General features: G+C 46.4%; 1 protein-coding gene and 1 long non-coding RNA gene across 2 annotated transcripts in view; one reads left to right on the top strand and one right to left on the bottom strand.

The window, feature by feature from the left end:
* Positions 1 to 23,369, top strand: part of EML1 (EMAP like 1) — a 145,169-nt gene that overhangs the window by 50,769 nt on the left and 71,031 nt on the right. The window lies entirely within an intron of this gene.
* Positions 473 to 23,337, bottom strand: LOC308587553. The gene is made up of 4 exons (XR_014008443.1): positions 23,182 to 23,337; positions 21,117 to 21,246; positions 2,793 to 2,942; positions 473 to 1,460 (listed from the first exon to the last, which is right to left on the bottom strand). It is a non-coding gene; the product is annotated as an uncharacterized lncRNA (long non-coding RNA).

Raw genomic sequence — 23,369 nt, 5'->3', positions numbered from 1 at the left:
GGCGCTGTGGGTTAAACCACAGAGCCTAGGACTTGCCAATCAGAAGGTCGGCAGTTCAAATCCACGCAATGGGGTGAGCTCCCGTTTCTCGGTCCCTGTTCCTGACAACCTATCAGTTCGAAAGCACATCAAAGTGCAAGTAGATAAATAGGTACCACTCCAACGGGAAGGTAAACGGCGTTTCCGTGCGTTGCTCTGGTTTGCCAGAAGCGGCTTAGTCATGCTGGCCACATGACCCGGAAGCTGTACGCCGGCTCCCTCAGCCAATAAAGCGAGATGAGTGCCACAACCCCAGAGTCGGCCACGACTGGACCCTTTACCCCTTTACCTTTAACTTTCTATACCACTGCCTTAAGGGTGATGTAGGAAAAGGTAGGGAGGAAAGACTGGGTGAAATCTGAAATGCTTCCCAAAGGGGTTCAGTTTTTGCAAGTGTTCCAAGTATTCACCACCCCCTCCCCCAAGGCCCAAAACAAGTCAAGATGGCAACAGTGGGTGATCCCAGAATCAAGCCCAAGAATCTCTGGCAGGAAACTGATGTAATGCACATCATTTCCACGGAGGGGAAAGTGTCCTGGGGCAGGGGAAAGTACAGATGGAGCCAGAACCCTACACAATCGAGACAAGAACAACGTTGCCAGCAGTCTACCTTGATCCTGCTCACAAGCATTCGGGCAGGCGTGCTCCTACCTGCCAACGTCCCTCTTTGAATGCTTGCAATGATGTCATTATAAATAATTTCTCGGAAATAGCTGCTTGTATCCCTCATCTTTGACTTTACCTGTTCCAAGGCTTCCTTTGAAGCGATAATCATTTTCATGCCTGACGGCTTCATATTCAGCTTCAATTCTCTTCAGGCTTTTTTTTGCTTCAGCGGCTGCTTGTTTTACATGCCCTCCCACCTCCTCAACCTGGGTTCTTGGCATTTCTGCCACTGCCGTCTAGGAATTTAATGCACAGTCTCTGCTCTCTCACTCTCTGTCTCCTTCCCTCCCTCCTTACACTGAGCTGGTTTGCTTGCTGATTTGTATTTATAATGCTTGCATTCATCCTTCTCTGGAATCAATTCCAGGGGATCACAGCCGTTCTTCCCGACACCTGTTTGCAGATGATTATCCGCAAACTTGTGAAACATAGATGAGCAGGATATTTTCGCTAAACTTCCTAATTTGGTTGCAGCCAAAGAGACAAGTGAAAGGTAGATGAGCTTGTTCTGCCGCCCAATTGTATCTTTTCCCTACAACGTCACACACTGTGACAATTGCAAATTGCGACTCACATTGGCCCTTTGTAATCATAAGACTTTACTTTATTCCTCAGTCTTGGATGGCAGCCAAGGGAAATGTAAAGCAGCAGAACTGTGAAACATGCCATTCACTGGAGTCTTCTGATGGGTGACCTCTTTGATACCCAGTGGTTGGTGAGCTGGGATGAGTGTCAAATTGGCACCATCCCCTCGTCTGAAAAAAAAGGGGGGCTTTGCTTATTAAGCTGCTGATTTATGCTTCTGTTCATTGATGCACTGTTTGTTTGGTGCTAATTGTGTCGAGGCTAAGAAAACAATGGCCATTCTTCTGTGTTTGAAAATAGCATACGAAGGAACAAGAGACATTATAAATGGGTCTGGGGCAGAAGTAAAATTCAGGTCATTAGGAGCCCTTACTGCTTGTTCCAGGCTCACACCAGTTTTGTGTGCAAGAGAGATGGAACGCCAGGAGAACACAGGAATAAACGACCTGCGTATTAGGGGTCACATTGGAAGGGCCTAAAATAGTCACTGCCTGTATACCCTAATGAAAAGAAAATATGTCATACAGGAGTTTTGTGCAGTGTTTTTTTAAAAAAACCTGACTGAAGTTTAGTTCATTATTTAAAATGGCTCCTTACTAAGAATAACGCCCGCTGCACCGGGGACAGAAGCGTTTGCAAATTCCCCACTGTCCTGCTACGTTAATTCTGCTACCACCACCCCGGTTTACAAAGCAAATCCCTGATTATGCAGCAAGCAATATCCTGAAGAATGCAAACGTTTATTGTTAGCAAACACAAAAAGACCAGTGTTCTTGGTTCTGCTTCAGTGGTTGTCAGGCAGATATCAGAAAGTTGGGACACTTGCAGTGTTCAGAATTGTCGTCGTTGATAGGGCTGAGCAGTTGTATACAGGCATACCTTGTTTTATTATGCTTGGCATTATTGCACTTCAGAGGTATTGCTCCTTACAAGGATGTGGGTGCAACTGCAGGCAGGCCGGCCACTTCCAAAGGAATGAAGCCCCCCGCAAGTGTCGCCCCTCTTCTGGCCACGGGAGAGCAGCTGGCTAGGGCTGGAGCTGGGTTTTCCCCCTCCTGCCCCTGCAGGCAGGGGGACCTGGCTTAATCGATGCAGGGTTTCCCAAACTGGGGTCTCCAGCTGTTTTTGGGCTACAATTCCCGTCATCCCTGACCACTGGTCCTGCTAGCTAGGGATGGAAACCCTGGACTACAGTGCAGTGTACACATAACTTATATATGCACTGGGAAACAACAACAACGTGTGATTCGCTTTATTGCAATCTTTGTTTTATTGTGGTGATCTGGAACCGAACCCACAATATCTCCAAGGTCTGCCTTTATACCCTTCTCTGCCTTCTCCTCTGCCTACCTCCCAGTTTAACTAGGAAATTTTTCAGAACTAATTTCAGAATGGGAGCATATGCTGTTCACTGTAGTTTTCAGTTTGCGTCCTTCCCCCCACCCTCAGAGGTTCTCACCGGAAGGAGCACATATAATGCAATCTTAACTGTGTCTACTCACAAGTAAGTCCTGTTGAATTCAGTGGGGTTAGGACAGCAGCCTTAGGTGCATCGCTAATAAACATCCAGACAAAAATGAATCCTAGTAGGATTGCAGGAGCTGATTCTTTTTGTTTTAAATAATGCACCTGTGATTCCACGTGTAAGAAATCTGTATGGAAGAAAGAGGTGATCATTGCATATATTTCTGGCAGCTCAACTATTACAGCCCATAATCGCCCCCTCATCTTACTTAATCAGAGATTTCCAGCTTGGAGGAGGGAGGATAGCCACCTCCTTGCAACCCATCACCATAGCTGGAACCAGATGAAAGGAAGAAAGTGAGGAATCCATGGAGTGTTTCAGGGCTCAAGCTGGGGGAATAGATTTGGCTTTGAGCCAAGCCACTTCTCTCTTATTCTTATTTCGGAAGCCACTCAGCTTATTTCCGAGCCAACCTGTCAGAAACCAGGGTTCAGACTCACTGGACCAAATCCGATGATTTTTTAAAAAGTGGACAAACGAACGAGAAGGCAAATTAGGATGGGAGAAACTTTCTTAGTCACATTTGAATTTTTTGTTAATTCTCTAGTAGAAGATGAAACGGCTTCATTTCATACTTTGAATCCAGGTTCCTTGATAGAAATTCAGTATTTGTGGGTGGAAAATCTCATCATACCATTAAAATAAAAGAGCAAAGAGCAGTGTGGTTGTATATGCACGGATCACAAGAGCACATGCAACTGAAGCTTTCCTTGTTGTTGGTGACACAGCAGTCCCCACTGCTGAAACAAACTGCTGCTCAATTCCCGAACGCCTCTTTGGCAGCAAAACCAGCTGTGGGACCAACATGAAACGAAGCTTTGGCTTGTGTGCGCATATTGCTTGGATTTCGGCCAAATTCGAGAAGACAGAGCACCCGTTTGCCACATGTTAGCCAACCTGGCTGCGCGAACAAAAGGCGGACGTAAATACATGAGAGGGTTAACTAATCCACATTAATTCGCCCTGCGAATGCATCCTGATGTGCGGAAGACTAATTGTAAGCCATGCTTATAATTGCAAAGGTACAAAAGAAGATGGTGTGCTTTGTGGCACTGTTAATTGCAAGTAAGTAAATCCTTAAGGTGGGGCGCTCCAGCGGCTGTACCAGCACATCCCTAGAAAAGATGGCGAACAGGTAGGTTTCCCCAGCTTCCCAGGCAGGTACAAAATGGCACAAATATCTAGGGTTCAAATTCTAGTGAGGAGAGGGAACTCGGTAAAAAATTTCAGGCGAAAATGATTAAAATTAAGGAAGGTAAAAAGCTGCCTCACACTGAGCTATACCATTGATTCACTCACCTCAGTACTATATTGTTTACACCAGGGTAAGGAACTTTTTGTCAGTTTGCATTTCTTAGTACAGTGCTACCTCTGGTTATGTACTTAATTTGTTCCGGAGGTCCGTTCTTAACCCGAAACTGTTCTTAACCTGAAGCACCACTTTAGCTAAAGGGGCCTTCTGCTGCTGCCACGCGATTTCTGTTCTCATCCTGAAGCAAAGTTCTTAACCCGAGGTACTATTTCTGGGTTAGCGGAGTCTGTAACCTGAAGCGTGTGTAACCCGAGGTACCAGTGTACAGAAAGTATTGATCTGATGTGTAGAGATCTTTCCTATTCCAATTAATTCAAGAGGGTTCTGGAAGCTTCTCTGTGTGAAAGAAACAAGCAGAAGGTTCATTATGTTTGGGTTATTCCTTCAGAGAAGCTGATTACAGCTGGTTTAAGCTGGTTCTGTTATCTCTTCAGTCAAGGTCATGCTGACTATAAAAGCAGGGCCAGAAGAATCCTGGGTTTCATTTTCTTTCTGGTGTGGTGTTCTACAAACAGTATGCTTAGTGTTAAGGTTTTGTTTTATTTTATTATAAGTAATTGTAAGTTTAAGTTAAGTCTGCTGCAACTGGATTTCCTATGGACATTGCCAATCCTGAACATATTGGATTTGTGACCATTATGCTCATTGGCCTTCAACAGCAGTAAAAGCTCTGCTGGATGAAATACAATTGCCTCAGGTCTATTTTTGGGGAATTTTAAGTTTTTACTCTGCTAACTATACATCGGAGTTCTGCTCTGGATCATATCGAGTAGAATTCCATGACACTTTTTGCAACCCAAGGACCTCATTCCCTCATGAGCAAGCATCCAAGGCCCACATGCAATGAGTGGGCAGAGCCAGAGTCAGGCAGCATGGCCTTGGACATTCCATACCCACATTGTGTCAGAACACTGGTCTCAAGTCTCCATTCTGAGTGTAGGTATCACCTGTACTCCATCAACATCAACTGCTCCATAAACTTCAACTTACCACAAATGCCCGACAGGAGGGAACCAGCAGTAAATCACACTGAGCAAGTTGGAGTTAACTCTTTCCTAGTGAAAACAGGATCAGCACAGGACTGTTAGGCCTAAGGAGCACAGCAGCTCATCTCCAGTAGGTCCTGCCCCCATGAAGCAGTTGCTGAGACTGAAGGTCCCTGTCTCCTGACAGTAGCCTAATTCCCTCCTCCCTAGGGCTTTCCCCAAGCAATCTGAGACTGTGTCTGCATGAAGCTAACTTCTCCTCCACCTACCCTCTTCATGCCTCTGGTTCTGGGAGACCAGCGGGAAGGGGAGCTTGTTGCAGCAGCAGGAGGAGACACTTGTGACTCTTCACCAGCCAGACCCATCTCTGCCTCTTGGTCTCTCTCCTCTCCAGCCTCCGCTTCTGCCTCTGATTCTGGATGTCTCTCTGCCACAGATTTCCTCAGCTTACTAAACCCTGTTACCTCTTCAGCTTCCGACACCTCCTCTTCCCAATCTTCTCCCTCTGACTGCTCATCGTTCTCCCACCACCAGTCCCCTGGCTCTGAGCCTTCTTCCCTTGGGGGTTCCCCATCTGGTTCCTCCCACTATTCCTCTCCATCCAACCAGTCCAAAGAGATGGCCCTTTCTTCACTTATACAACAGAATGCACATTGCTTTGAGGGTGAGCCATGATGCAGGCAGCTAGCTCTACTCTTGTTGTAGGCAAAAGGTAAAGGTAAAGGACCTCAGGACAGTTAAGTTCAGTCAAAGGCGACTATGGGGTTGCGGTGCTCATCTCATTTTCAGGCCAAGGGAGCCGGCGTTTGTCCACAGACAGCTTTCCGGGTCATGTGGCTAGCATGACCAAACCGCTTCTGGCGCAACAGAACACCGTGATGGAAACCAGAGTGCATGGAAACACCATTTTCCTTCCCGTCGCAGTGGTACCTATTTATCTACTTGCACTGGTGTGCTTTCGAACTGCTAGGCTGGCAGGAGCTGGGACAGAGCAAGGGGAGCTCACCCCGTCATGGGGATTCAAACCTCCGACCTTCTGATTGGCAAGCCCAAGAGGCTCAGTGATTTAGACCACAGTGCCACCCATGTCTCTCACCCCTGTTATGTACTATTCTAAGCTCTCTAGAGGGAAGAAAAATATATAAATAATATTTAAATTATGAATATGATGAAATGATGCTCAAATTATTTTTTAAAAAGTGTTCACACTGCTGCATTTTCTCACAGCTAACCAAGAAAATATTGGGTTTTTTCCTTCTTGCTTTGACAGTGCCTCTGCTTCATTCGGTTCAGCTTGCTTTTTCTTTGCTTTAACCACAAGCCACGGAAATGTCGAGCCAAAGTTGCCACATTAAATAATGCAGAAATCCAAGCAATTATGGAAAAGAATCATAAGCAGCAACTTTGAAATGCACACAGAAACGAACTTAAAAGGAAGAACATTCTTTTAGAGGCTGTACCTCAATTATAATCCACTGCATGCAAGTCATAATAGATTTACTGTTGTTTCACAGTTGCCTCGGCAAAAATTGCCTCAGCTGTGTCCATGGGAAGTTTTACCTGCAGGCAAAGAGAATCAGAACAGCTAATAGCAGAAAGGAAGGCATCTCATTGACACCAAGGGAATAGAAAGATAAGGCCTCAAGGTCCATTTACCTTGTCGTGTTTTCTGTGTGGCACAACAGCCGTGATTCATTTTGTGGTACAAGGCTGACATCATCCATTTCCCTGTGGTTGCTCTTGAGACATTCCTTAATCCTGTGACAATGTTGTGGGTTGCCTTGATGGATGTTTCTGCCCACAGAAATAGTCTCAGATATTCTGATTTCTCCAGTGTAGCTGGGAGCAGTTTAGAAGTTCTCTAACATAGCTGAAAATGCTTTGATGAAGTATCGGTACAATTCTTGTTAAGCCCTTGTACATTTCCAAGCACAATTCAAAGTGTTGGTGCTGACCTTTATAGCCCTAAATGGCCTTGGCCCAGTATACCTGAAGGAGCGTCTCCACCCTCATCATTCTGCTTGGACACTGAGGTCCAGCGCTGAGGGCCTTCTGGCGGTTCCCTCACTGCAAGAAGTGAGATTACAGGGAACCAAGTAGAGGGCCTTCTTGGTAGTGGCACCTGCCCTGTGGAACGCCCTCCCACCAGATATCAAGGAAATAAACAACTATCTGACTTTTAGAAGACATCTGAAGGCAGCCCTGTTTAGGGAAGTTTTTAATGTTTGATGTTTTATCACATTATTATTATTAATAATAATATTCTGTTGGGAGCTGCCAGAGTGGCTGGGGAAACCCAGCCAAATGGGTGGGGTATAAATAATAAATAATAAATAATAATAATAATAATATTACTAAGCAAAAACGGACATTCAAAAATCCGGATCTCTTGCTCAGGGGTGGGGAACCAATGGCTCTCCAGATGTTGTTGAACTCCCCAATTCCTAACGGCCCTAGCTAGCCAGACCAGTGGTCAGAGAAGATGGGAGATGCAATCCAAGAACATCAGGAGTGCTATAGGGCAGTGTTTCCCAACCACTGTTCCGCGGCACACTAGTGTGCCGCGAGATGTTGCCTGGTGTGCCGCGGGAAAAATTAAAAAATTCGAAAGATTTTTTTTTTAAGTCAAATTTTCGATTGGGGCGCCATCACTAGATGACCCCTGGGGTTCCCTCCCTCCCGCTCTGCACCTCCCTCCTCCTCCTCCTCCTCCTCCTCCTCCTCCTCCTCCGGGGAGGCCCTTCCTGGCTCTCGGCCAAGGCTTGGCGGCTGCCACTCACTCACTCGCTCGCCCACCCGTCCCTCCATCCCTGCACCCGGCCTCTCCCCCTCCGTCCCCAGCGCGGGGGCTGCCGGGATCCGTAGTCCCCTCGCCCTTGGGCTCCGCGCCCGCACAGGGTGCGCGAACTACGTTTCCCAGCGTGGCCTGGCGGGCCGGGCGTTTTGTTTGAAGCGCTCTTCTCCCGGCCATGGAATGAGCGCAGCGGCGGCGGCCGGGCGGGCAGGGGCTCTTCCGCGCAGACCCCGCGCAGCCTGCCTGCGCCCCCGCGGAGATCGGGCGGCAGGATGGAGCCCGGGGATCCCCGCGGAGGCGGAGCGGCGGAGGCGGAGGCTGCCCCCCAGGTAGGGCTGCGTCGGGGGGGTTTTATTTTTGCAATGCTGCATCCGCATCGGAGGGGACGCATTGGACCGCGGGGAGACCCCTTGGCGGGCGTGCAAGGCAATGCATGCGTGCAGTCGTTGCATGGAGTGCAGTGCAATGCAATGGCAATGCGGCGCCCTGCATGCATGCATGCAACTTCCACCGGCGCTCCGGACTTGGCAGGTGAGGGGGGTCCCCAGTGGGCGGCAGAGAGAGCCGGGAGGGCGAAGGGGAGCCGGGGGGGAGCAGCGCTGCTCCCCGAGCCGAGCCCGGGGGGAAACTTCGGCGTCGTTGCGCCGGGTGTTGGAAGCGGAGGCTGGCGGGGGCCCCTCACCTGCAAAACCTGGTCGCCTCTCATATATTTCGTGCATTGCATTCATCACCCGCTTTCTCCTCCAAGGAGCTCCCGGGGGCGCGCGTGGTTCTCCCCGTGTTATCCTCGCAACAACAGCCCTGCGAGGTGGGTCAGGCGAGTGGCCCAAGGGAGCACCCAGGGATTGTCCTGGCCAGGTGGGGTGATTTGAACCCTGCTCTCTGCCCGGTCTTCGTCCTCATTTAGCCCCCACATGTGCATGACTGTGCATGACTGAGGTTTTCCCCCCTCGTCTTGGCTATGGTGTGAGTCTGTCCTGTTAATTAATGGGGTTCTGCCTTCGGAGAAGATGAGCCAGCCCTCAAGGAGGTGATTATGTAATTTGCTAGCAATTCATGTCCCTCCCGGCGTGACGCTGCGCGCTGACGTCACGGGGCTGTAATGGTGGTGTGCCTCGAGATTTTTTTCATGAAACAAGTGTGCCTTTGCCCAAAAAAGGTTGGGAAACACTGCTATAGGGTCCCTCGTCCTTAGCTGATGTTCATTGACTATGGTTAGCCCTGGTGCATTGCAAGTAAACACAATTCTGAATTCTAAGTTTCCGTGAGAAAATAACCCTCATACTACAATACCAACGGCCCCTCATTCTTCAACACACATGATATCTTGCTCTCACTGGTTGGATAATTTACAGCATATAAATGTATCCATGCGGTATTATTTATTGGCACTGATTGCTAATTTAACCAAACGTGCAGCTGTTCCCCAGAGATGGCCCTATTTACCTTAATTGCATTGTGCCCTAATGAGAAAATTATTTTACAATAACCTCAGGAAGCTGCAAAGTGGCACATGCTGGCTAGGCATAACCCTTTATATTGAGCTTGCGGGGCCTGCTTGCCAGGTGGGCAGAGAAATCCTGCGCTCACATTAATCGAGGGGTAGAGATATAGGGAGTGCCAAAGTGTGATCAGCCCTAGAAGGGGATTGGGGGGGGAACACCCCACCAGCAGCAGAAGATATTAGCAAAGTGCTATAAAAACAACACACACACCTTTAGAATCTCTGGAAACACAGTCAGGGACTGTAATGGCACCCGCTTGCTGCCCTCACACAGAGGGAAGCCTCTCTATTAAAAATGCCCAAAGTGGAGAACAACATTTTAAAAATGAATGCAATGAAAGAGAAACTGCAGAACCAGACAAAAAGAGCCAGATCTCCTCTCCCCATATTTGGTGTTAGCTGATGACATCCCCCAAAGAATACTGGGAAGTGTAGTTTGTAAAAAGTAGCTCCATTAGGGTAAACTACATTTCCTAGGATTATTGGGAGGGGTAATGTGGTTTAAGGGACGTGGGTGGCGCTGTGGGTTAAACCACAGAGCCTAGGACTTGCCGATCAGAAGGTCGGCGGTTCGAATCCCCGCGACGGGGTGAGCTCCCGTTGCTCAGTCCCTGCTCCTGCCAACCTAGCAGTTCGAAAGCACGTCAAAGTGCAAGTAGATAAATAGGTACCGCTCCGGCGAGAAGGTAAACAGCGTTTCCGTGCGCTGCTCTGGTTCACCAGAAGCGGCTTAGTCATGCTGGCCACATGACCCAGAAGCTGGACGCTGGCTCCCTTGGCCAATAAAGCGAGATGTGCACCGCAACCCCAGAGTCGGCCACGACTGGACCTAATGGTCAGGGGTCCCGTTACCTTTTTTAAGTGGTTTAAATGTGTGGCATGTATACAGCCAGTGGCGTAGCGTGGGGGGTGCAGGGGGGGCCGGCCGCACCGGGCACAACATCTGGGGGTTAGGGTTAGGGGGCGCAAATCCACGGGTTAGGGGGCGCAAATCCACGGGTTAGGGGGCGGAAATTACTTGCCTTGCCCCGGGTGCTGACAACCCACGCTACGCCACTGTATACAGCCTAAGCATAACTAAAATGAATACGTATTCACACTGCTACATCTGGTTCCCTCACCTTCCTGTGTTGTCTCCGTGCTAAGTTTTAGACCAAGCATAGGCAAACTTGGCCTTCCAGATGTTTTGGGTCTACAGTTCCCATCATCCCTGACCACTGGTCCTGTTAGCTAGGGATGATGGGAGTTGTAGTCCCAAAACATCTGGAGGGCTGAGTTTGCCTATGCCTGTTTTAGACTGTAAATTCCACAGGGTGGGGACCTGTTCTTTTGTAATTTTGCGACACGCCTGCTGATGGTGCCAGCTTTCGTATGCTTACCTGTCGCTGGTGAGACTATTCCATAATTGTGGCACTGCCGCCGTCAAATCCTTATTGTGCATTTTGAATGGGTGGCGCTCAGAATGGCACCTCCTTGGCTGATCTCCGAGTCCAGCTAGATGACTATTTACAAACCAAAGCAGGAGCAGCTTTGAGTTAACTTGCTGTCAAGAGTTCATAAAGGAGCCTGGCTTGAATACATTAAAATATATATTTTGCAGTTCCCACATGTCCTCCCTTATTTACAGGAATGGTTGCATTTTATCAGATAGGCAATGGAGCACCAGGTATGTAGATATATTGCCATATGCCTTTGTATCTAATTTGTTTCGGAGTAGCTATGGTAATAATGAAAGATATGAATCTAACTCGGAATGAATTACTTTGAAAACGCTCAATAACAGTACAGCTCATCTGAGGCACTTGCTCTAGACAGACTGTTTTTAAGTTGAATGCTCAAGGAAATGCTTGCTGAACCTAGTTGTGCTTACTCTGAAGTAAGTCCAGTGTTCAAGTAAGTGTGGACAGGAGCGCAGCAATTTGACCGCTTACTCAACTCTCTTTGAACTCAGTGGAACTAATTTTTGTGTAAACATGTGTAGGGCTGGGTGGGTTTGGTCTGTTTCTCATGCTGCTAAAGGCTAGCGATGAAATTTACGGCTAGGGATGGATGTGAAATTTCATTTAAAAGGAAACCTACCTAATTCAAAAGGCTGATTTCAATTCATTGGAAAGATAACACTATGGTCCCCTTTGATCAATGGATAGAACATATGATAACCCTTGCAACATATGAATGGATTGCTTTTAGATGCAGATCGTGTATGGATAAATAGAACAATATTTGGTATGCATTTATAAAAAATATAATGCCTTGTTAATCATTTTATACTTGTCAAAATGCTAATATTGCTCATATACCCATATTTCATATTGTAGTACAGTTTTAGACACTTTTTGTATTTGTTTTTAATTTTGCATTTCCTTTACCGTACTTTATTTCTATATTAAAAAATTCAAATTTTAAATATGAATATTTTTTAAACCCCATCCAATTCACACTGTCCAAAACACAATGCAAACTGAAACATGTGCATCCTTTGGCGTCTGAAGCTCTCCAAATTTTGGATTGCAGTTCTGCAATCAAGTAAGGTGTACAAAGATGCACGTACAAAAATTTAAAGTGTGCATATAATGTATCTATAAATAAAAATAGCATCCTATGCAAAAATGCAGTACAGTGGTACCTCTGGTTACGAACTTAATTCGTTCCGGAGGTCCGTTCTTAAGCTGAAACCATTCTTATCCTGAGGTGCGCTTTTGCTAATGGGATCTCCCGCTGTGTGTGCGCCTATGGCGCACGATTTCCCTTCACATCCTGGGGCAAAGTTCGCAACCAGGAGCAGCTGCTTCCGGGTTAGCGGAGCTCATAACCTGAAGTGCTCATATCCAGAGATACCACTGTATATTAAGGGAAACCAGCACTAAAATGCTGATAAATTTCCATGAGGACTTGAAAAAGAAAAAGAAAACTTATGTTTGAATGTGTAGAACTAAAAGATCGAAAGGAGGAGAAATTGTGAGAAACTGAGATTGACAGATTAATCCATCCCTGTTTGAGATTAGCCCAGTTTAAAAGGTAGTGATTCGTAATCAATTCTGGATTTGAGCTGCAAACTTCATAAAGTTTACTACTGTGTAGATAGGCCCATAAGGCCACCACTTCCTGCATGTCTTCCTCCCCACCCCTTACAAATGGACCTTGAGCTGCTTTGGAGTCCCTAGCAGGAAAGTATAGCTATCATAAACTGTAGTTTCTTTCTACCTGGGGCGTGCAAGCTCTTCAGGACGGAGTGAAGTGGGAAAGACCTGCCATGCCAACCAGTTCAGCTGAATCGAACCTGGAAATCCATGTGATACCAGGTACTGTAGCCAAACAGTTCTTGGATCCAGTATATCTTCTCCCATTGAGCTACGAGTAGCTTTTAGGGGGTGATTTATATTGGGGAAATAGCACAGGGGGGAAGATTCGTCCTGCACTGCAGTCCTGGGCCAATCCACCCCAGCCCCTACTGCTTTTATCTTTTGGAATCCAGCCTGCCTTGAGGGACTTCTTTCCTTCTTCTGTCTCAGCCTGGCTTCCAACCTGGGTATGCATATAAATTTTCATGAACCACATTTTCATCTAAAATATTGCAAGGCAGCACACACACAACTTTTAAAAACACCAGTCAAAAACATATTTTAAAAACTAAGAATATCAGATACATCCATAAAAGCCAATCTCAGGTTTGAAAGGTTTGAAAGGCCTGTCTGAATACAGTGGTGCCTCGCAAGACGAAATTAATCCGTTCCGCGAGTCTCTTCGTCTTGCGGTTTTTTCGTCTTGCGAAGCACGGCTATTAGCAGCTTAGCGGCTATTAATGGCTTAGCGGCTATTAATGGCTTAGCGGCTATTAACGGCTTAGCGGCTTTAAGACGTTTCGTCTTGCGAAGCAAGCCCATAGGGAGATTCGTCTTGCGGAACGACTCAAAAAACGGAAAACTCTTTCGTTTTGCATGTTTTTCGTCTTGCGAGGCATTCGTCTTGCGAGGTACCACTGTAATAGTTTCCAAAAGATGTCAAAAAGCGACCAGGAGCAGCTCCTGTTGAACCTCTATTGGCAAGGAGTTCCACAGGACAGGGCCTGCTACGCTGGTGAAGGCCAGATGAACCTCGGGGGCATGTGGGATCGCCACAAGTGCCCCATCACTGAGAATGCTTCAGTGCAGGGTTGGGGAGCCTGTAAATGTTCTTGGATTACTGCTGCCATCGTCCTTGACCACTGGTCATGCTGGCTGGGGCTGATGGGAGTTGGAGTCCAACAACATCTGGAGGGCCACAGATTCCACACACCTGCTTTAGTGATCAGGTTGGGTGTTCTTTATAAGTCACCAGGACCACTCCCTCCTCCCTGTTGATTCTTTTAGTCCTCTTGTTGGCTACATTATGTGCCCTGCCCTGTGATAATTTTGTTGTTGTTGTTTAGTTGTTTAGTCGTGTCCGACTCTTCGTGACCCCATGGACCAGAGCACGCCAGGCACTCCTGTCTTCCACTGCCTCCCGCAGTTTGGTCAAACTCATGCTGGTAGCTTCGAGAACACTGTCCAACCATCTCGTCCTCTGTGTTCCCTTCTCCTTGGGCCCTCCATCTTTCCCAACATCAGGGTCTTTTCCAGGGCGTCTTCTCTTCTCATGAGGTGGCCAAAGTATTGGAGCCTCAGCTTCAGGATCTGTCCTTCCAGTGAGCACTCAGGGCTGATTTCCTTAAGAATGGAGAGGTTTGATCTTCTTGCAGTCCATGGGACGCTCAAGAGTCTCCTCCAGCACCATAATTCAAAAGCATCAATTCTTTGGCGATCAGCCTTCTTTATGGTCCAGCTTTCACACTGATAGCAGCTGCCAAAATTGGTGGGAGAATTGAATTTTAAAACAAAACACAAAACAACACCGTACCTAAATGCAGGCATATGAGCCACCCAGAATCTTTTGATTTTTGGTTTCAAATGGATTTTTTGTGGGAAACTTGTTATGAATGGCACGATGAAGATGTTTGTTGCATTGACTTCCAGGTATTTAAGCATTTTAAAAGATGTAATTTGCACTTGCAGCTTCGTAACGGCGCACAATGGAACTCCTTGCTCTTGAACTAAAATTACATATTTGTCGCAATTTCGTGTTACAATGTCTGTGGGGGATCCCAGAGATATGAATTACCATGCTTTTGATGTGGAAATGCTAAAGTGTATCTTTTGATACGCAGTACATAGTAGTTTTGTTAATCAGTCATCTTGCAACAAGATTAGGGATAATGAGGGAATACTGTATGGGGAACAGCACGCTCAATATCCAAATGCTCTTAACACTGAATTATGAAGGGGGTGGGGTGGGAGAAAAAAATCCCTTTGCCTTAAAATCAGAATCAATTATGCGCTCGCATTAAGCTATGGAGACAATTCTTAATCATATTGTACCAGACTTTGCAGAAGCTCTTTGAATGGAGAGAGAGTGCCTAGGCCTTGTTTGCATTCTGATCCTTCGCGCTGAAAAAGTTTTAAGCTATGACATTTAACCACTTATGTGTATACCTCAGAGGTTTCGACAAGACATGTTCATATTGGTCTATTCATAAGGCTTTTAACATATCATAGTTACAAAGCAGAGTTTCTCAAAATGCTTTTCCTCAGAGATACAGTGGTACCTTGGGTTAAGAACTTAATTCATTCTGGAGGTCCATTCTTAACCTGAAACTGTTCTTAACCTGAGGTACCACTTTAGCTAATGGGGCCTCCCACTGCCGCTGTGCCACTACCGTGCGATTTCTGTTCTCATCCTGAAGCAAAGTTCTTAACCTGAGGTACTATTTCTGGGTTAGCAGTCCCTAACCTGAAGTGTCTGTAACCTGAAGCGTCTGTAACCCGAGGTACCACTGTAATGTCACATTTTCTATAATTCCAAGGCATATGTTTAGTCAGGTGGCTTCCAATTCTCTCTACCTCCTCACCCCCACTTAACTAATTTGGGCTTGTACAAATCTATCAGCTATGATCAGTGTTCCCCAACCTTGGGCCTCCAGCTGTTTTTGGACTACAATTCCCATCATCCTTGACCACTGGTCTTGCTAGTGAGGGATGATGGGAGTTGTAGTCCAAAAACAGCTGGAGGCCCAAGGTTGGGGAACACTGAGCTATGTCATTTACTGAACAATGGGTTACCCAAGGCTGTTTCAGTGATCTTTCCCTAGTTCTGAAAGATCCATTAAAGATGCTTTCAAATCTATCATACTGCTGTGCGCACTTATGAGCAAATCATTTCTTCTTCTTCTTCTTCTTCTTCTTCTTCTTCTTCTTCTTCTTCTTTTCATTTTGTGCTTCACTAGCCTAACAAGATTGTAATGCATCAAGCAATTTATGCAATGCAATTATCCGACTGTTTCCCCTTTCCCTAGCCTTTGGTCCCTGAATATAATAGCATCATGGACCTGCATTCAGAGACTTAAACCTAAATCATCCTGGCCCAAACCATGGCACTGATTTGCACAATGCACAGAAGTTCTCCTCTACGGAAGATTTCTGAAATAATTGGCTAAATCCCCACCACCACACACACATTGGCCAATGGTATAAGCCTTTAAGTGAACACTGTTATTCCGTTGTTTTTAAGGTGGCCAGCTGAAAGTCCACAGGCCAAATCTGACCCCGGAGACAATTCTATCTGGTCTCTGGTGACCTTATCAAATTTGAATCAAGGTACAGTGGTGCTGTGGGTTAAACCACAGAGCCTATGACTTGCCAATCAGAAGGTCAGCGGTTTGAATCCCCGCGACGGGGTGAGCTCCCATTGCTCGGTCCCAGCTCCTGCCAACCTAGCAGTTCAGAAGCACGTTAAAGTGCAAGTAGATAAATAGGTACCGCTCCGGTGGCGTTTCCATGTGCTGCTCTGGTTCGCCAGAAGCGGCTTAGTCATGCTGGCCACATGACCCGGAAGCTGTACGCTGGCTTCCTCGGCCAATAAAGCGAGATGAGAGCCGCAACTCCAGAGTCGGCCACAACTGGACTTAATGGTCAGTGGTCCCTTTACCCTTTACCTTACAGTGAAAGAAAAAAAAGACTCATGTGGAAAACAGAAAAAGGGTTTCAAAAGTTCTAAGCAATAGAGGTTCTCCCCATTTACAGTGCAATTCTTTACATTTCTACTTTGCCTCTCACTGAGTTCATTGTTATTTACTCCACGGTGAGTGTGTAAAGGATTGCAACCTTAATGTCACCATTTCATTTTGCATGCAACATCTCCTATATCTTTTTTTAACCTTTGGCCCTCGGATGTTCCAGGACTACAACTCCCATAATCTGGAGTCAGTTTAGCCAATGATCAGGGAAGATGGGCGGAGTAGCCCAGCAACATCTGAGGACCTGAAGAACAAATAAGTGTGCACACTTATTTGCACATAATACTATGTTGTGGTACATTTAATCCTATTAAATGCATTTATATCCCTACTTCCCCTGAGCTCAAAGTTGCCTATCCAAGCAGGCTTCCATTAATAAACTTATCAGATGTGAATTTGTTAGCTTCTGCAAGGAAGTTGCATCATGTGCCTTCGTGCCACTCACTGGGCCCACATGAAATCATACATTTGTGAGATACCACCCAATTCTAGTTCCAAACCTGTTCTGGTGTATAGATTGAGAATACAGGTCAGCTACATCTTCTCCAGTCTGAGCTGATCCTGTGTTGCACCATTCCTCCTCTCCTACTTTTCAGAATATGATGAAAAAAGCCTGTTTATTAGCAAAACTGCTGTAACCCTGGAATTCTACTGTGCTTGATCTCGGCAAGAGGGCATCTTTTACTAAAATGATAATGTTTCTCAATGCAATGATTCATTAACCTCTCGCTGCAGTAGGATCTCCACTGGTACACGCAGAAATTGTTTTGTCATCAAAATCAGACATGATAACGAGATTTTCATGGATTTATACAAAAAGTGTTTGACATCTTAATGAAGTATAGATTACACGTGCATTGACATCTCACCAAGAGTGCTGTAATTATATTAAATCTTACTCTACTTAGTGGGAAATTATCCTACTTAACCATTTTGCAAGTGATAGAAAAATATCACCCCAATTCAGCTCTAGCAGTTTTAAAAAGATTTGTGTACATCGTACCAGAATGTGAACGGGGATGTGTGTTCAGATGTGCATTCCATTGAAATAAATTAAGTGAAGGCATCCACGTTCAGAAGCACATTCAATTTGCACCTGTGGTTTCAGAGCCAGCCAGGAAGGCACCTTTTGCACAGATACCTCCTTAGCTGCACTGGGGAGATATTTAAAACCAGAAGGCCAAAATGAGCAGCTTTGTTTTCCATTAAGAGATTGATGACTGTATATTAAAAGCAACAGAAGAAATTACAGCCCCTAACATCCTTGTAGTATGTATCATTTTATAACTACCCTGTCATACTTTAGCTTTTGTCATCTATGGCCGGCATCCAAACCATGTCACTGAGCAAATCTGCAGAACTGTGAATTATGCGTTTTTGTTAAGATGACATTGCTTTGATAAAAAGTTGTATGAATGACTTTTATTGGATTGCCAAATGAACACTGGGGAAATTGGGGAGTACTTGTTTGTTCTTGCAAGTACTGCAGTCTGCAAAGCTCAGAAAGCTGGACTGAATAAGCAGCAATGATTTAAAATACAGTAAATATCACATTCACTTGTACGCTTTCTGTCCTAATCCTGAATATTTGTGCCAGCAAATCTTCCAGCATCTCTGGCGTAATGTTTTAGCAGTGCCAAGGCAACGTCTTATTTTGCAAAAGCATCCTGGCACTGTTTCGGTGCAGCAGTTCACTCTAAAAACATATTTGCTGAAGTTAGGATTGCAAGCTCTGGTGTGCAAGGTCAAGGAGCAGAGTCGCGGCGAAGCTGAAAAGGGAAGCTGGGGGTCCAGGGGGTGGAGATGGACTTAATAGGATGGGCTGTTGCTGGAGCACAGCCTGGAGGGTCAGGGAAAAGGCAGTATGAGTGTGAGAGTTTATTGCAGGCTCAGGAGGAACTTTGAGCCTCTCTTGTGCTATTAAAGCCACATGTGACTATTGTTAATGCAGGCTGGAATGCACAAATACATCTAATGCACATTGTCACCTATGTTTGTTTTGCATTCACGTTACAGATAAAGTGAAAGGCTCAAAACAGCTTATGGGTGAAAATGTTCAGAGTCTTGAGACTGAAGTGTTTCACTTCCAGGGTAATCGCCACTGCCTCTCTGTCGTTGTCATGCTTGTGCAAGATGGAATTTCTTCTATAAATCAGCCAGCTGGTCTCTATCTGCATGCAGCTGTTTGTTTCCCAAATGGCCTACCTTCCTCCTCTGAGAAACTAGGGTATTGCTTGCTTCCCTGCTTCACCAGGTGTCTTTCAGGACAAATAGTTCACAAACTGCCATAATAATAAAGTGATGATACATTTCTGAGCGCTTTGGACTTTTAGGAGTTGGAAGGCAAAGTTGTGAGCTCCTGAGAGGCGTCTGAAGGTGTGTTCATACTTCACTGTACTGTATTCATAAAGATTATTTCTGAGTAGCGATGGTTAAGATTGCATGTGCATTGCCCCTAGATGTGCAACTGCTGTGGGTTAATGTGGTTTTTGCCTAGTTGTAGTCTGTGTAACATAGGGAGGGACTTTAGAAGAAGAAGAGGAGTTTGGATTTGATATCCCGCCTTTCACTCCCCTTCAGGAGTCTCAAAGCGGCTAACATTCTCCTTTCCCTTCCTCCCCCACAACAAACACTCTGTGAGGTGAGTGGGGCTGAGAGACTTCAAAGAAGTGTGACTGGCCCAAGGTCACCCAGCAGCTGCATGTGGAGGAGCGGGGAAGCGAACCCGGTTCCCCAGATTACGTGACTACCGCTCTTAACCACTACACCACACTTTAGTCTCTGTAGTTGCATTTAGACATTTCCAAGAACAAATCTAGCCTGCTCCCGGTCTTGCATGTTTCCCCCCTCCCTCTCCAATGTAGCAGTGAGACGGGAAGTTTCCAGTTTAGACTAACAGTAGTTTAGCATGCCATCAAAGCCCTAAACTGTGGCTAATTTTAACTACAGCTAGTAAGAACAAGCTACTGTCATAACCTAAGGTTTGATGTTGGCATCTCCACTAACCGTAGTTAAGATTAATCACAGTTAGTCTGAGTTCAGATAAAATGGTTATAAAAAATAGAAGTGACTTCTTGCAGCTATGTCAGATGAATGCACAAACCTTGGCAAGTTTTCTGCACCCAAATTCTGTATATGTCAGTAACAGCCCAAAAGCTATTTGAACAGAAACTAGTTTCCTACTAGCACAAATTATCCAGGGCATAATAGACTACAGATATATTATGTTTGTTAATCAGCTTCCTGTGCTACTACTGTATAGTCTTGTTTGGGAGTTCATATAACATGATCCCTATTGCATTAGGGAATCCCCGCACGGAGATTCCCTGCATAATTTAGAACTCTGCACAGTCAGGAGGATCCAGAGGAGGAGATTGATGGGGCCAAATGACCCTGCTCTTCCTTTTATGCAACAGGAATTGTGTGAGCTACAAGCACCTGAACAGGGCATGTTTTCATGGGAAATGTGAAGGAAGAAAAGCTGTTTCTGCATTTCACATATAAAGGCACAAGGGTTTTCTCACCCACAGTTACGTTTGATATTTTGGAGACTCTTGCTTTAAATAAGAAATGTTAGGGATTGCTGTACTTTGCTTGTACGGCTCCAAGTCTCTCATCTAAATTGAAGCAAGCATTCTTGGCTGCATCGTCTCTTTTCATTAAAAACATTGCCTGAGAGCTGTAATTCAACCCTGGGACTAAGCCCAGTTTTAGGTCACTTATGCTGGCCTAAGTGCGTTGTTGATTCAGCACCACAGTGCCTTCCAAGTATGGTGACTGCACGGTATCTTCTGATGAGATAAAACTAAGACAAAGTCAGTAGTTCATTTTGTCATATACTAGAGACATGAGGACTCAAGCTGTACTCTGTGATGCAGAACCTTGTCCTTCAACCTTAGGGACACTGGCGCCCATTAAGTAAAGGTAAAGGGACCCTTGACCATTAGGTCCAGTTGTGACCAACTCTAGGGTTGCGGCGCTCATCTCGCTTTATTGGCCGAGGGAGCTGGCGTGCAGCTTCTGGGTCATGTGGCCAGCATGACTAAGCCGCTTCTGGCGAACCAGAGCAGCGCATGGAAACGCCTATTTATCTCCTTGCACTTTGACGTGCTTTCAAACTGCTAGGTTGGCAAGAGCAGGGACCGAGCAATGGGAGCTCACCCCGTTGTGGGGATCTGAACCGCCGACCTGCTGATCAGCAAGTCCTAGGCTCTGTGGTTTAACCCACAGCGCCACCCGCGTCCCGCCCATTAGTAAGAGGAAAAGGTTTAGCACATGCTCAGAAGCTATCTTTCTTACGCCATATGTTCTAGGACTGATATGTATCATTCAAAACAGGGCATGGCATTTGCTGTACCTAAGCTATATAGCTCATCTGAACTTCATAACAGAACCACACCTTTCTGCTTTACATTACTGTGGAATTAAACTTCCATCCTTTTGTTTCTGTCCACATTCTTGTGGACTAGAACCCGCACTCCACAGTCCCGTCGTACATTGAAAGAGTAAAATAGCTTCAGCAGTTTGCTACCACTCTCGCATCAAAAAGCGTGGTTCAAGTGTGTGTCCTGATAACGAATAAACCTTAAGGCTGAGATGCTATACTGCACACACTTACCTGGGAGGAAGCCCCACTGAATTACATGGGTTTATTTCTGGATAAACGTACCACACATGTGCTTAAACTGTGTACACGTTGCTGGCTTAAAACGCTGTTAGGTCATTCTTTTCCTCACTTCGGATAGTAGCTGGTAATGGGGGAAAGCACATTAAAAAGCAGTATTTTGTAAGAAATGACAGGATAGATAGAGGACAGATATGTACACCACTTCGCAAACCACAAATGGGATCTCACTGGATGCAGAATAAACAGGCTTGTGCACACTGACCGAAGCTATGTAGCCCAATCTTATGCATACTGCTTAATGAGGCTTACTGTGAATTTTTAGGGATCCTCTTTCCCCCTTTCCCCTTATAATAGGCAGAATCAAACTTTGGAAGGGGGAAAAAAACTCATCAGCAATACTTTCATATTTGTGTGTGGTACAATAAATAAATTGCACAATTCTTTTCTAAGTGAATAGGCAGTTTTATATTGTCTTGCAAATAAATAATCCACTCCGTTTTTGCTCCCTTTTCTTCAGCCTCGCGCCCCTCAGACCACTCCCCTCAGTAGCTGCAGATGTCATTCCCAATACATATCAACTAAGGCTGTTTGTTATTCCTAGACACGCCTACTCGGGAGTAAGGCCCATTGAACTCAGCGGGGCTAACTTGCAAATAGGCATACTTGAGGTTGGATTGTATATCTGCAACCCTAGACGCGTTTACTTTGGAGGAAGACTCATTCTCTCAGCTGAGGTTTACTTAAGAGTAAATACGCAAGTAATTGATCTCCACCGGCTGAATAGCGTTTTTAAAATCCGGCTGAATAGCGTTTTTAAAATCCATGCCAGCCAAGCACCCCTCAACTCCACCCATTCCCCAGATCTATTTGTTCGGCTCTTCCTTCGGCAAATCTCTTTCCTCCTTTCACTTTCCTTCCTACTGGACTTCGCTCGGCCCTTCGGCGCCTCCCCATCCTCTCGCCCCCTTCTTCGCTCCAGATCCTCCCTCCCATGCCTGTATCTTGAAAGCGGGCTTGCAAATCACTCGCCCAGCGGGGCTGGCGGGGTCGAAGGGAGGAGCCGCTCGGCTGAGGCTGAGCTCGATCGGGCCAAGGAGGGTGCGGCCAAAAAATGGGCTGCTCCTATTTCCTATAAGGAGGCCAGGATTTATTTGGGAGGGAAGTCCGTGCATGTTGGAACCTACGTTTGACGTTCTGGAAGTGCTACTCCTCGAGGACATAAGTGCGCGTGTGATGATGGTGCGAAAAGGCACTCTGCGCATGCTTCGGAGCGCGGTTTTCATTTTTCAGCGCGATTTCACGCCCAGCCGGCTTAGAGCAATTACCGCAGGCTGCAAAGCTGAGTCGAATCCACACGCAGTCAGTACACGTGGGATTATCGCGCGTCGTCCCTCGCTCGTGGCAGCCTAGGCTGGATCGTGACCCGTCTGGCAAAGTTGGGAAGTGCTTCCAAAACACAGCTCCGTAGGCTTCCCGGGTAATTCGTGGAAGCCGGGCCCGTTCACACGAGCCCAAGACACGGCACGTGTCTTGGGCTCGTGTGAACGGGCCCGGCTTTCCCCGCCCTTAATCCCAGAAATGGAGACATAGTCCTATTACGACTTCCATCGTCGCGCTCATCCCCGGCGACTTTTACGGGGCAGAGGAAAAGAAAAACGGAGAAAACCTCCTTGCCCAGCCACGCATGCATTTCTCCCCACCAGCTTCCAAAAAACACCGCCTTTTGGCCATCACCGGCCTTACCAATGCCCCCCCCCCCCAAAATCCCATTGTTTGGAGGGAAGCCCTCCTCCTCCACGCGCGCGCTCGGGGCTCCCTTTCCTTCGGCGTCATTCAAGAGTGATGAATGGGCTGCGCGGGCGAGGCAGCGTCTTCCTCTCCCTAGCGCCACCATGCTCACCCCAAACACCACCTCCCCAAAGGATGAGACCCCCAAACCACAACATGGGCGCACCCCCCCCAATCAATAAAAATACATAGCAAACTGAGGTTTTGCCCCCCCCCAAAAAAATCCTGGCTCCGCCCTTGCCTCCACAAAAAGGATTCCCACCGCCACCTTTTACTTTAGGTGGTCCCAAATTTCGGAAAGCTCACTAGAATGGAGAGAGAGAAAGCGCGTTTTTAAATATATACATATTAAAATTTCAGAGGAAAGCCGCCCGCCTGCCCCATCCTCTCTCCCCTCGCAGTGGAAGAGGAGGAGGAGAAGCCACGGTGGAGTGACTGCGTTGCCGTGGCAACCGG

Source organism: Podarcis bocagei, assembly GCF_964188305.1.
Source record: "Podarcis bocagei genome assembly, chromosome: 1".
Classification (NCBI taxonomy): domain Eukaryota; kingdom Metazoa; phylum Chordata; class Lepidosauria; order Squamata; family Lacertidae; genus Podarcis; species Podarcis bocagei.
This window is presented reverse-complemented; position numbering and strand designations above follow the sequence as displayed.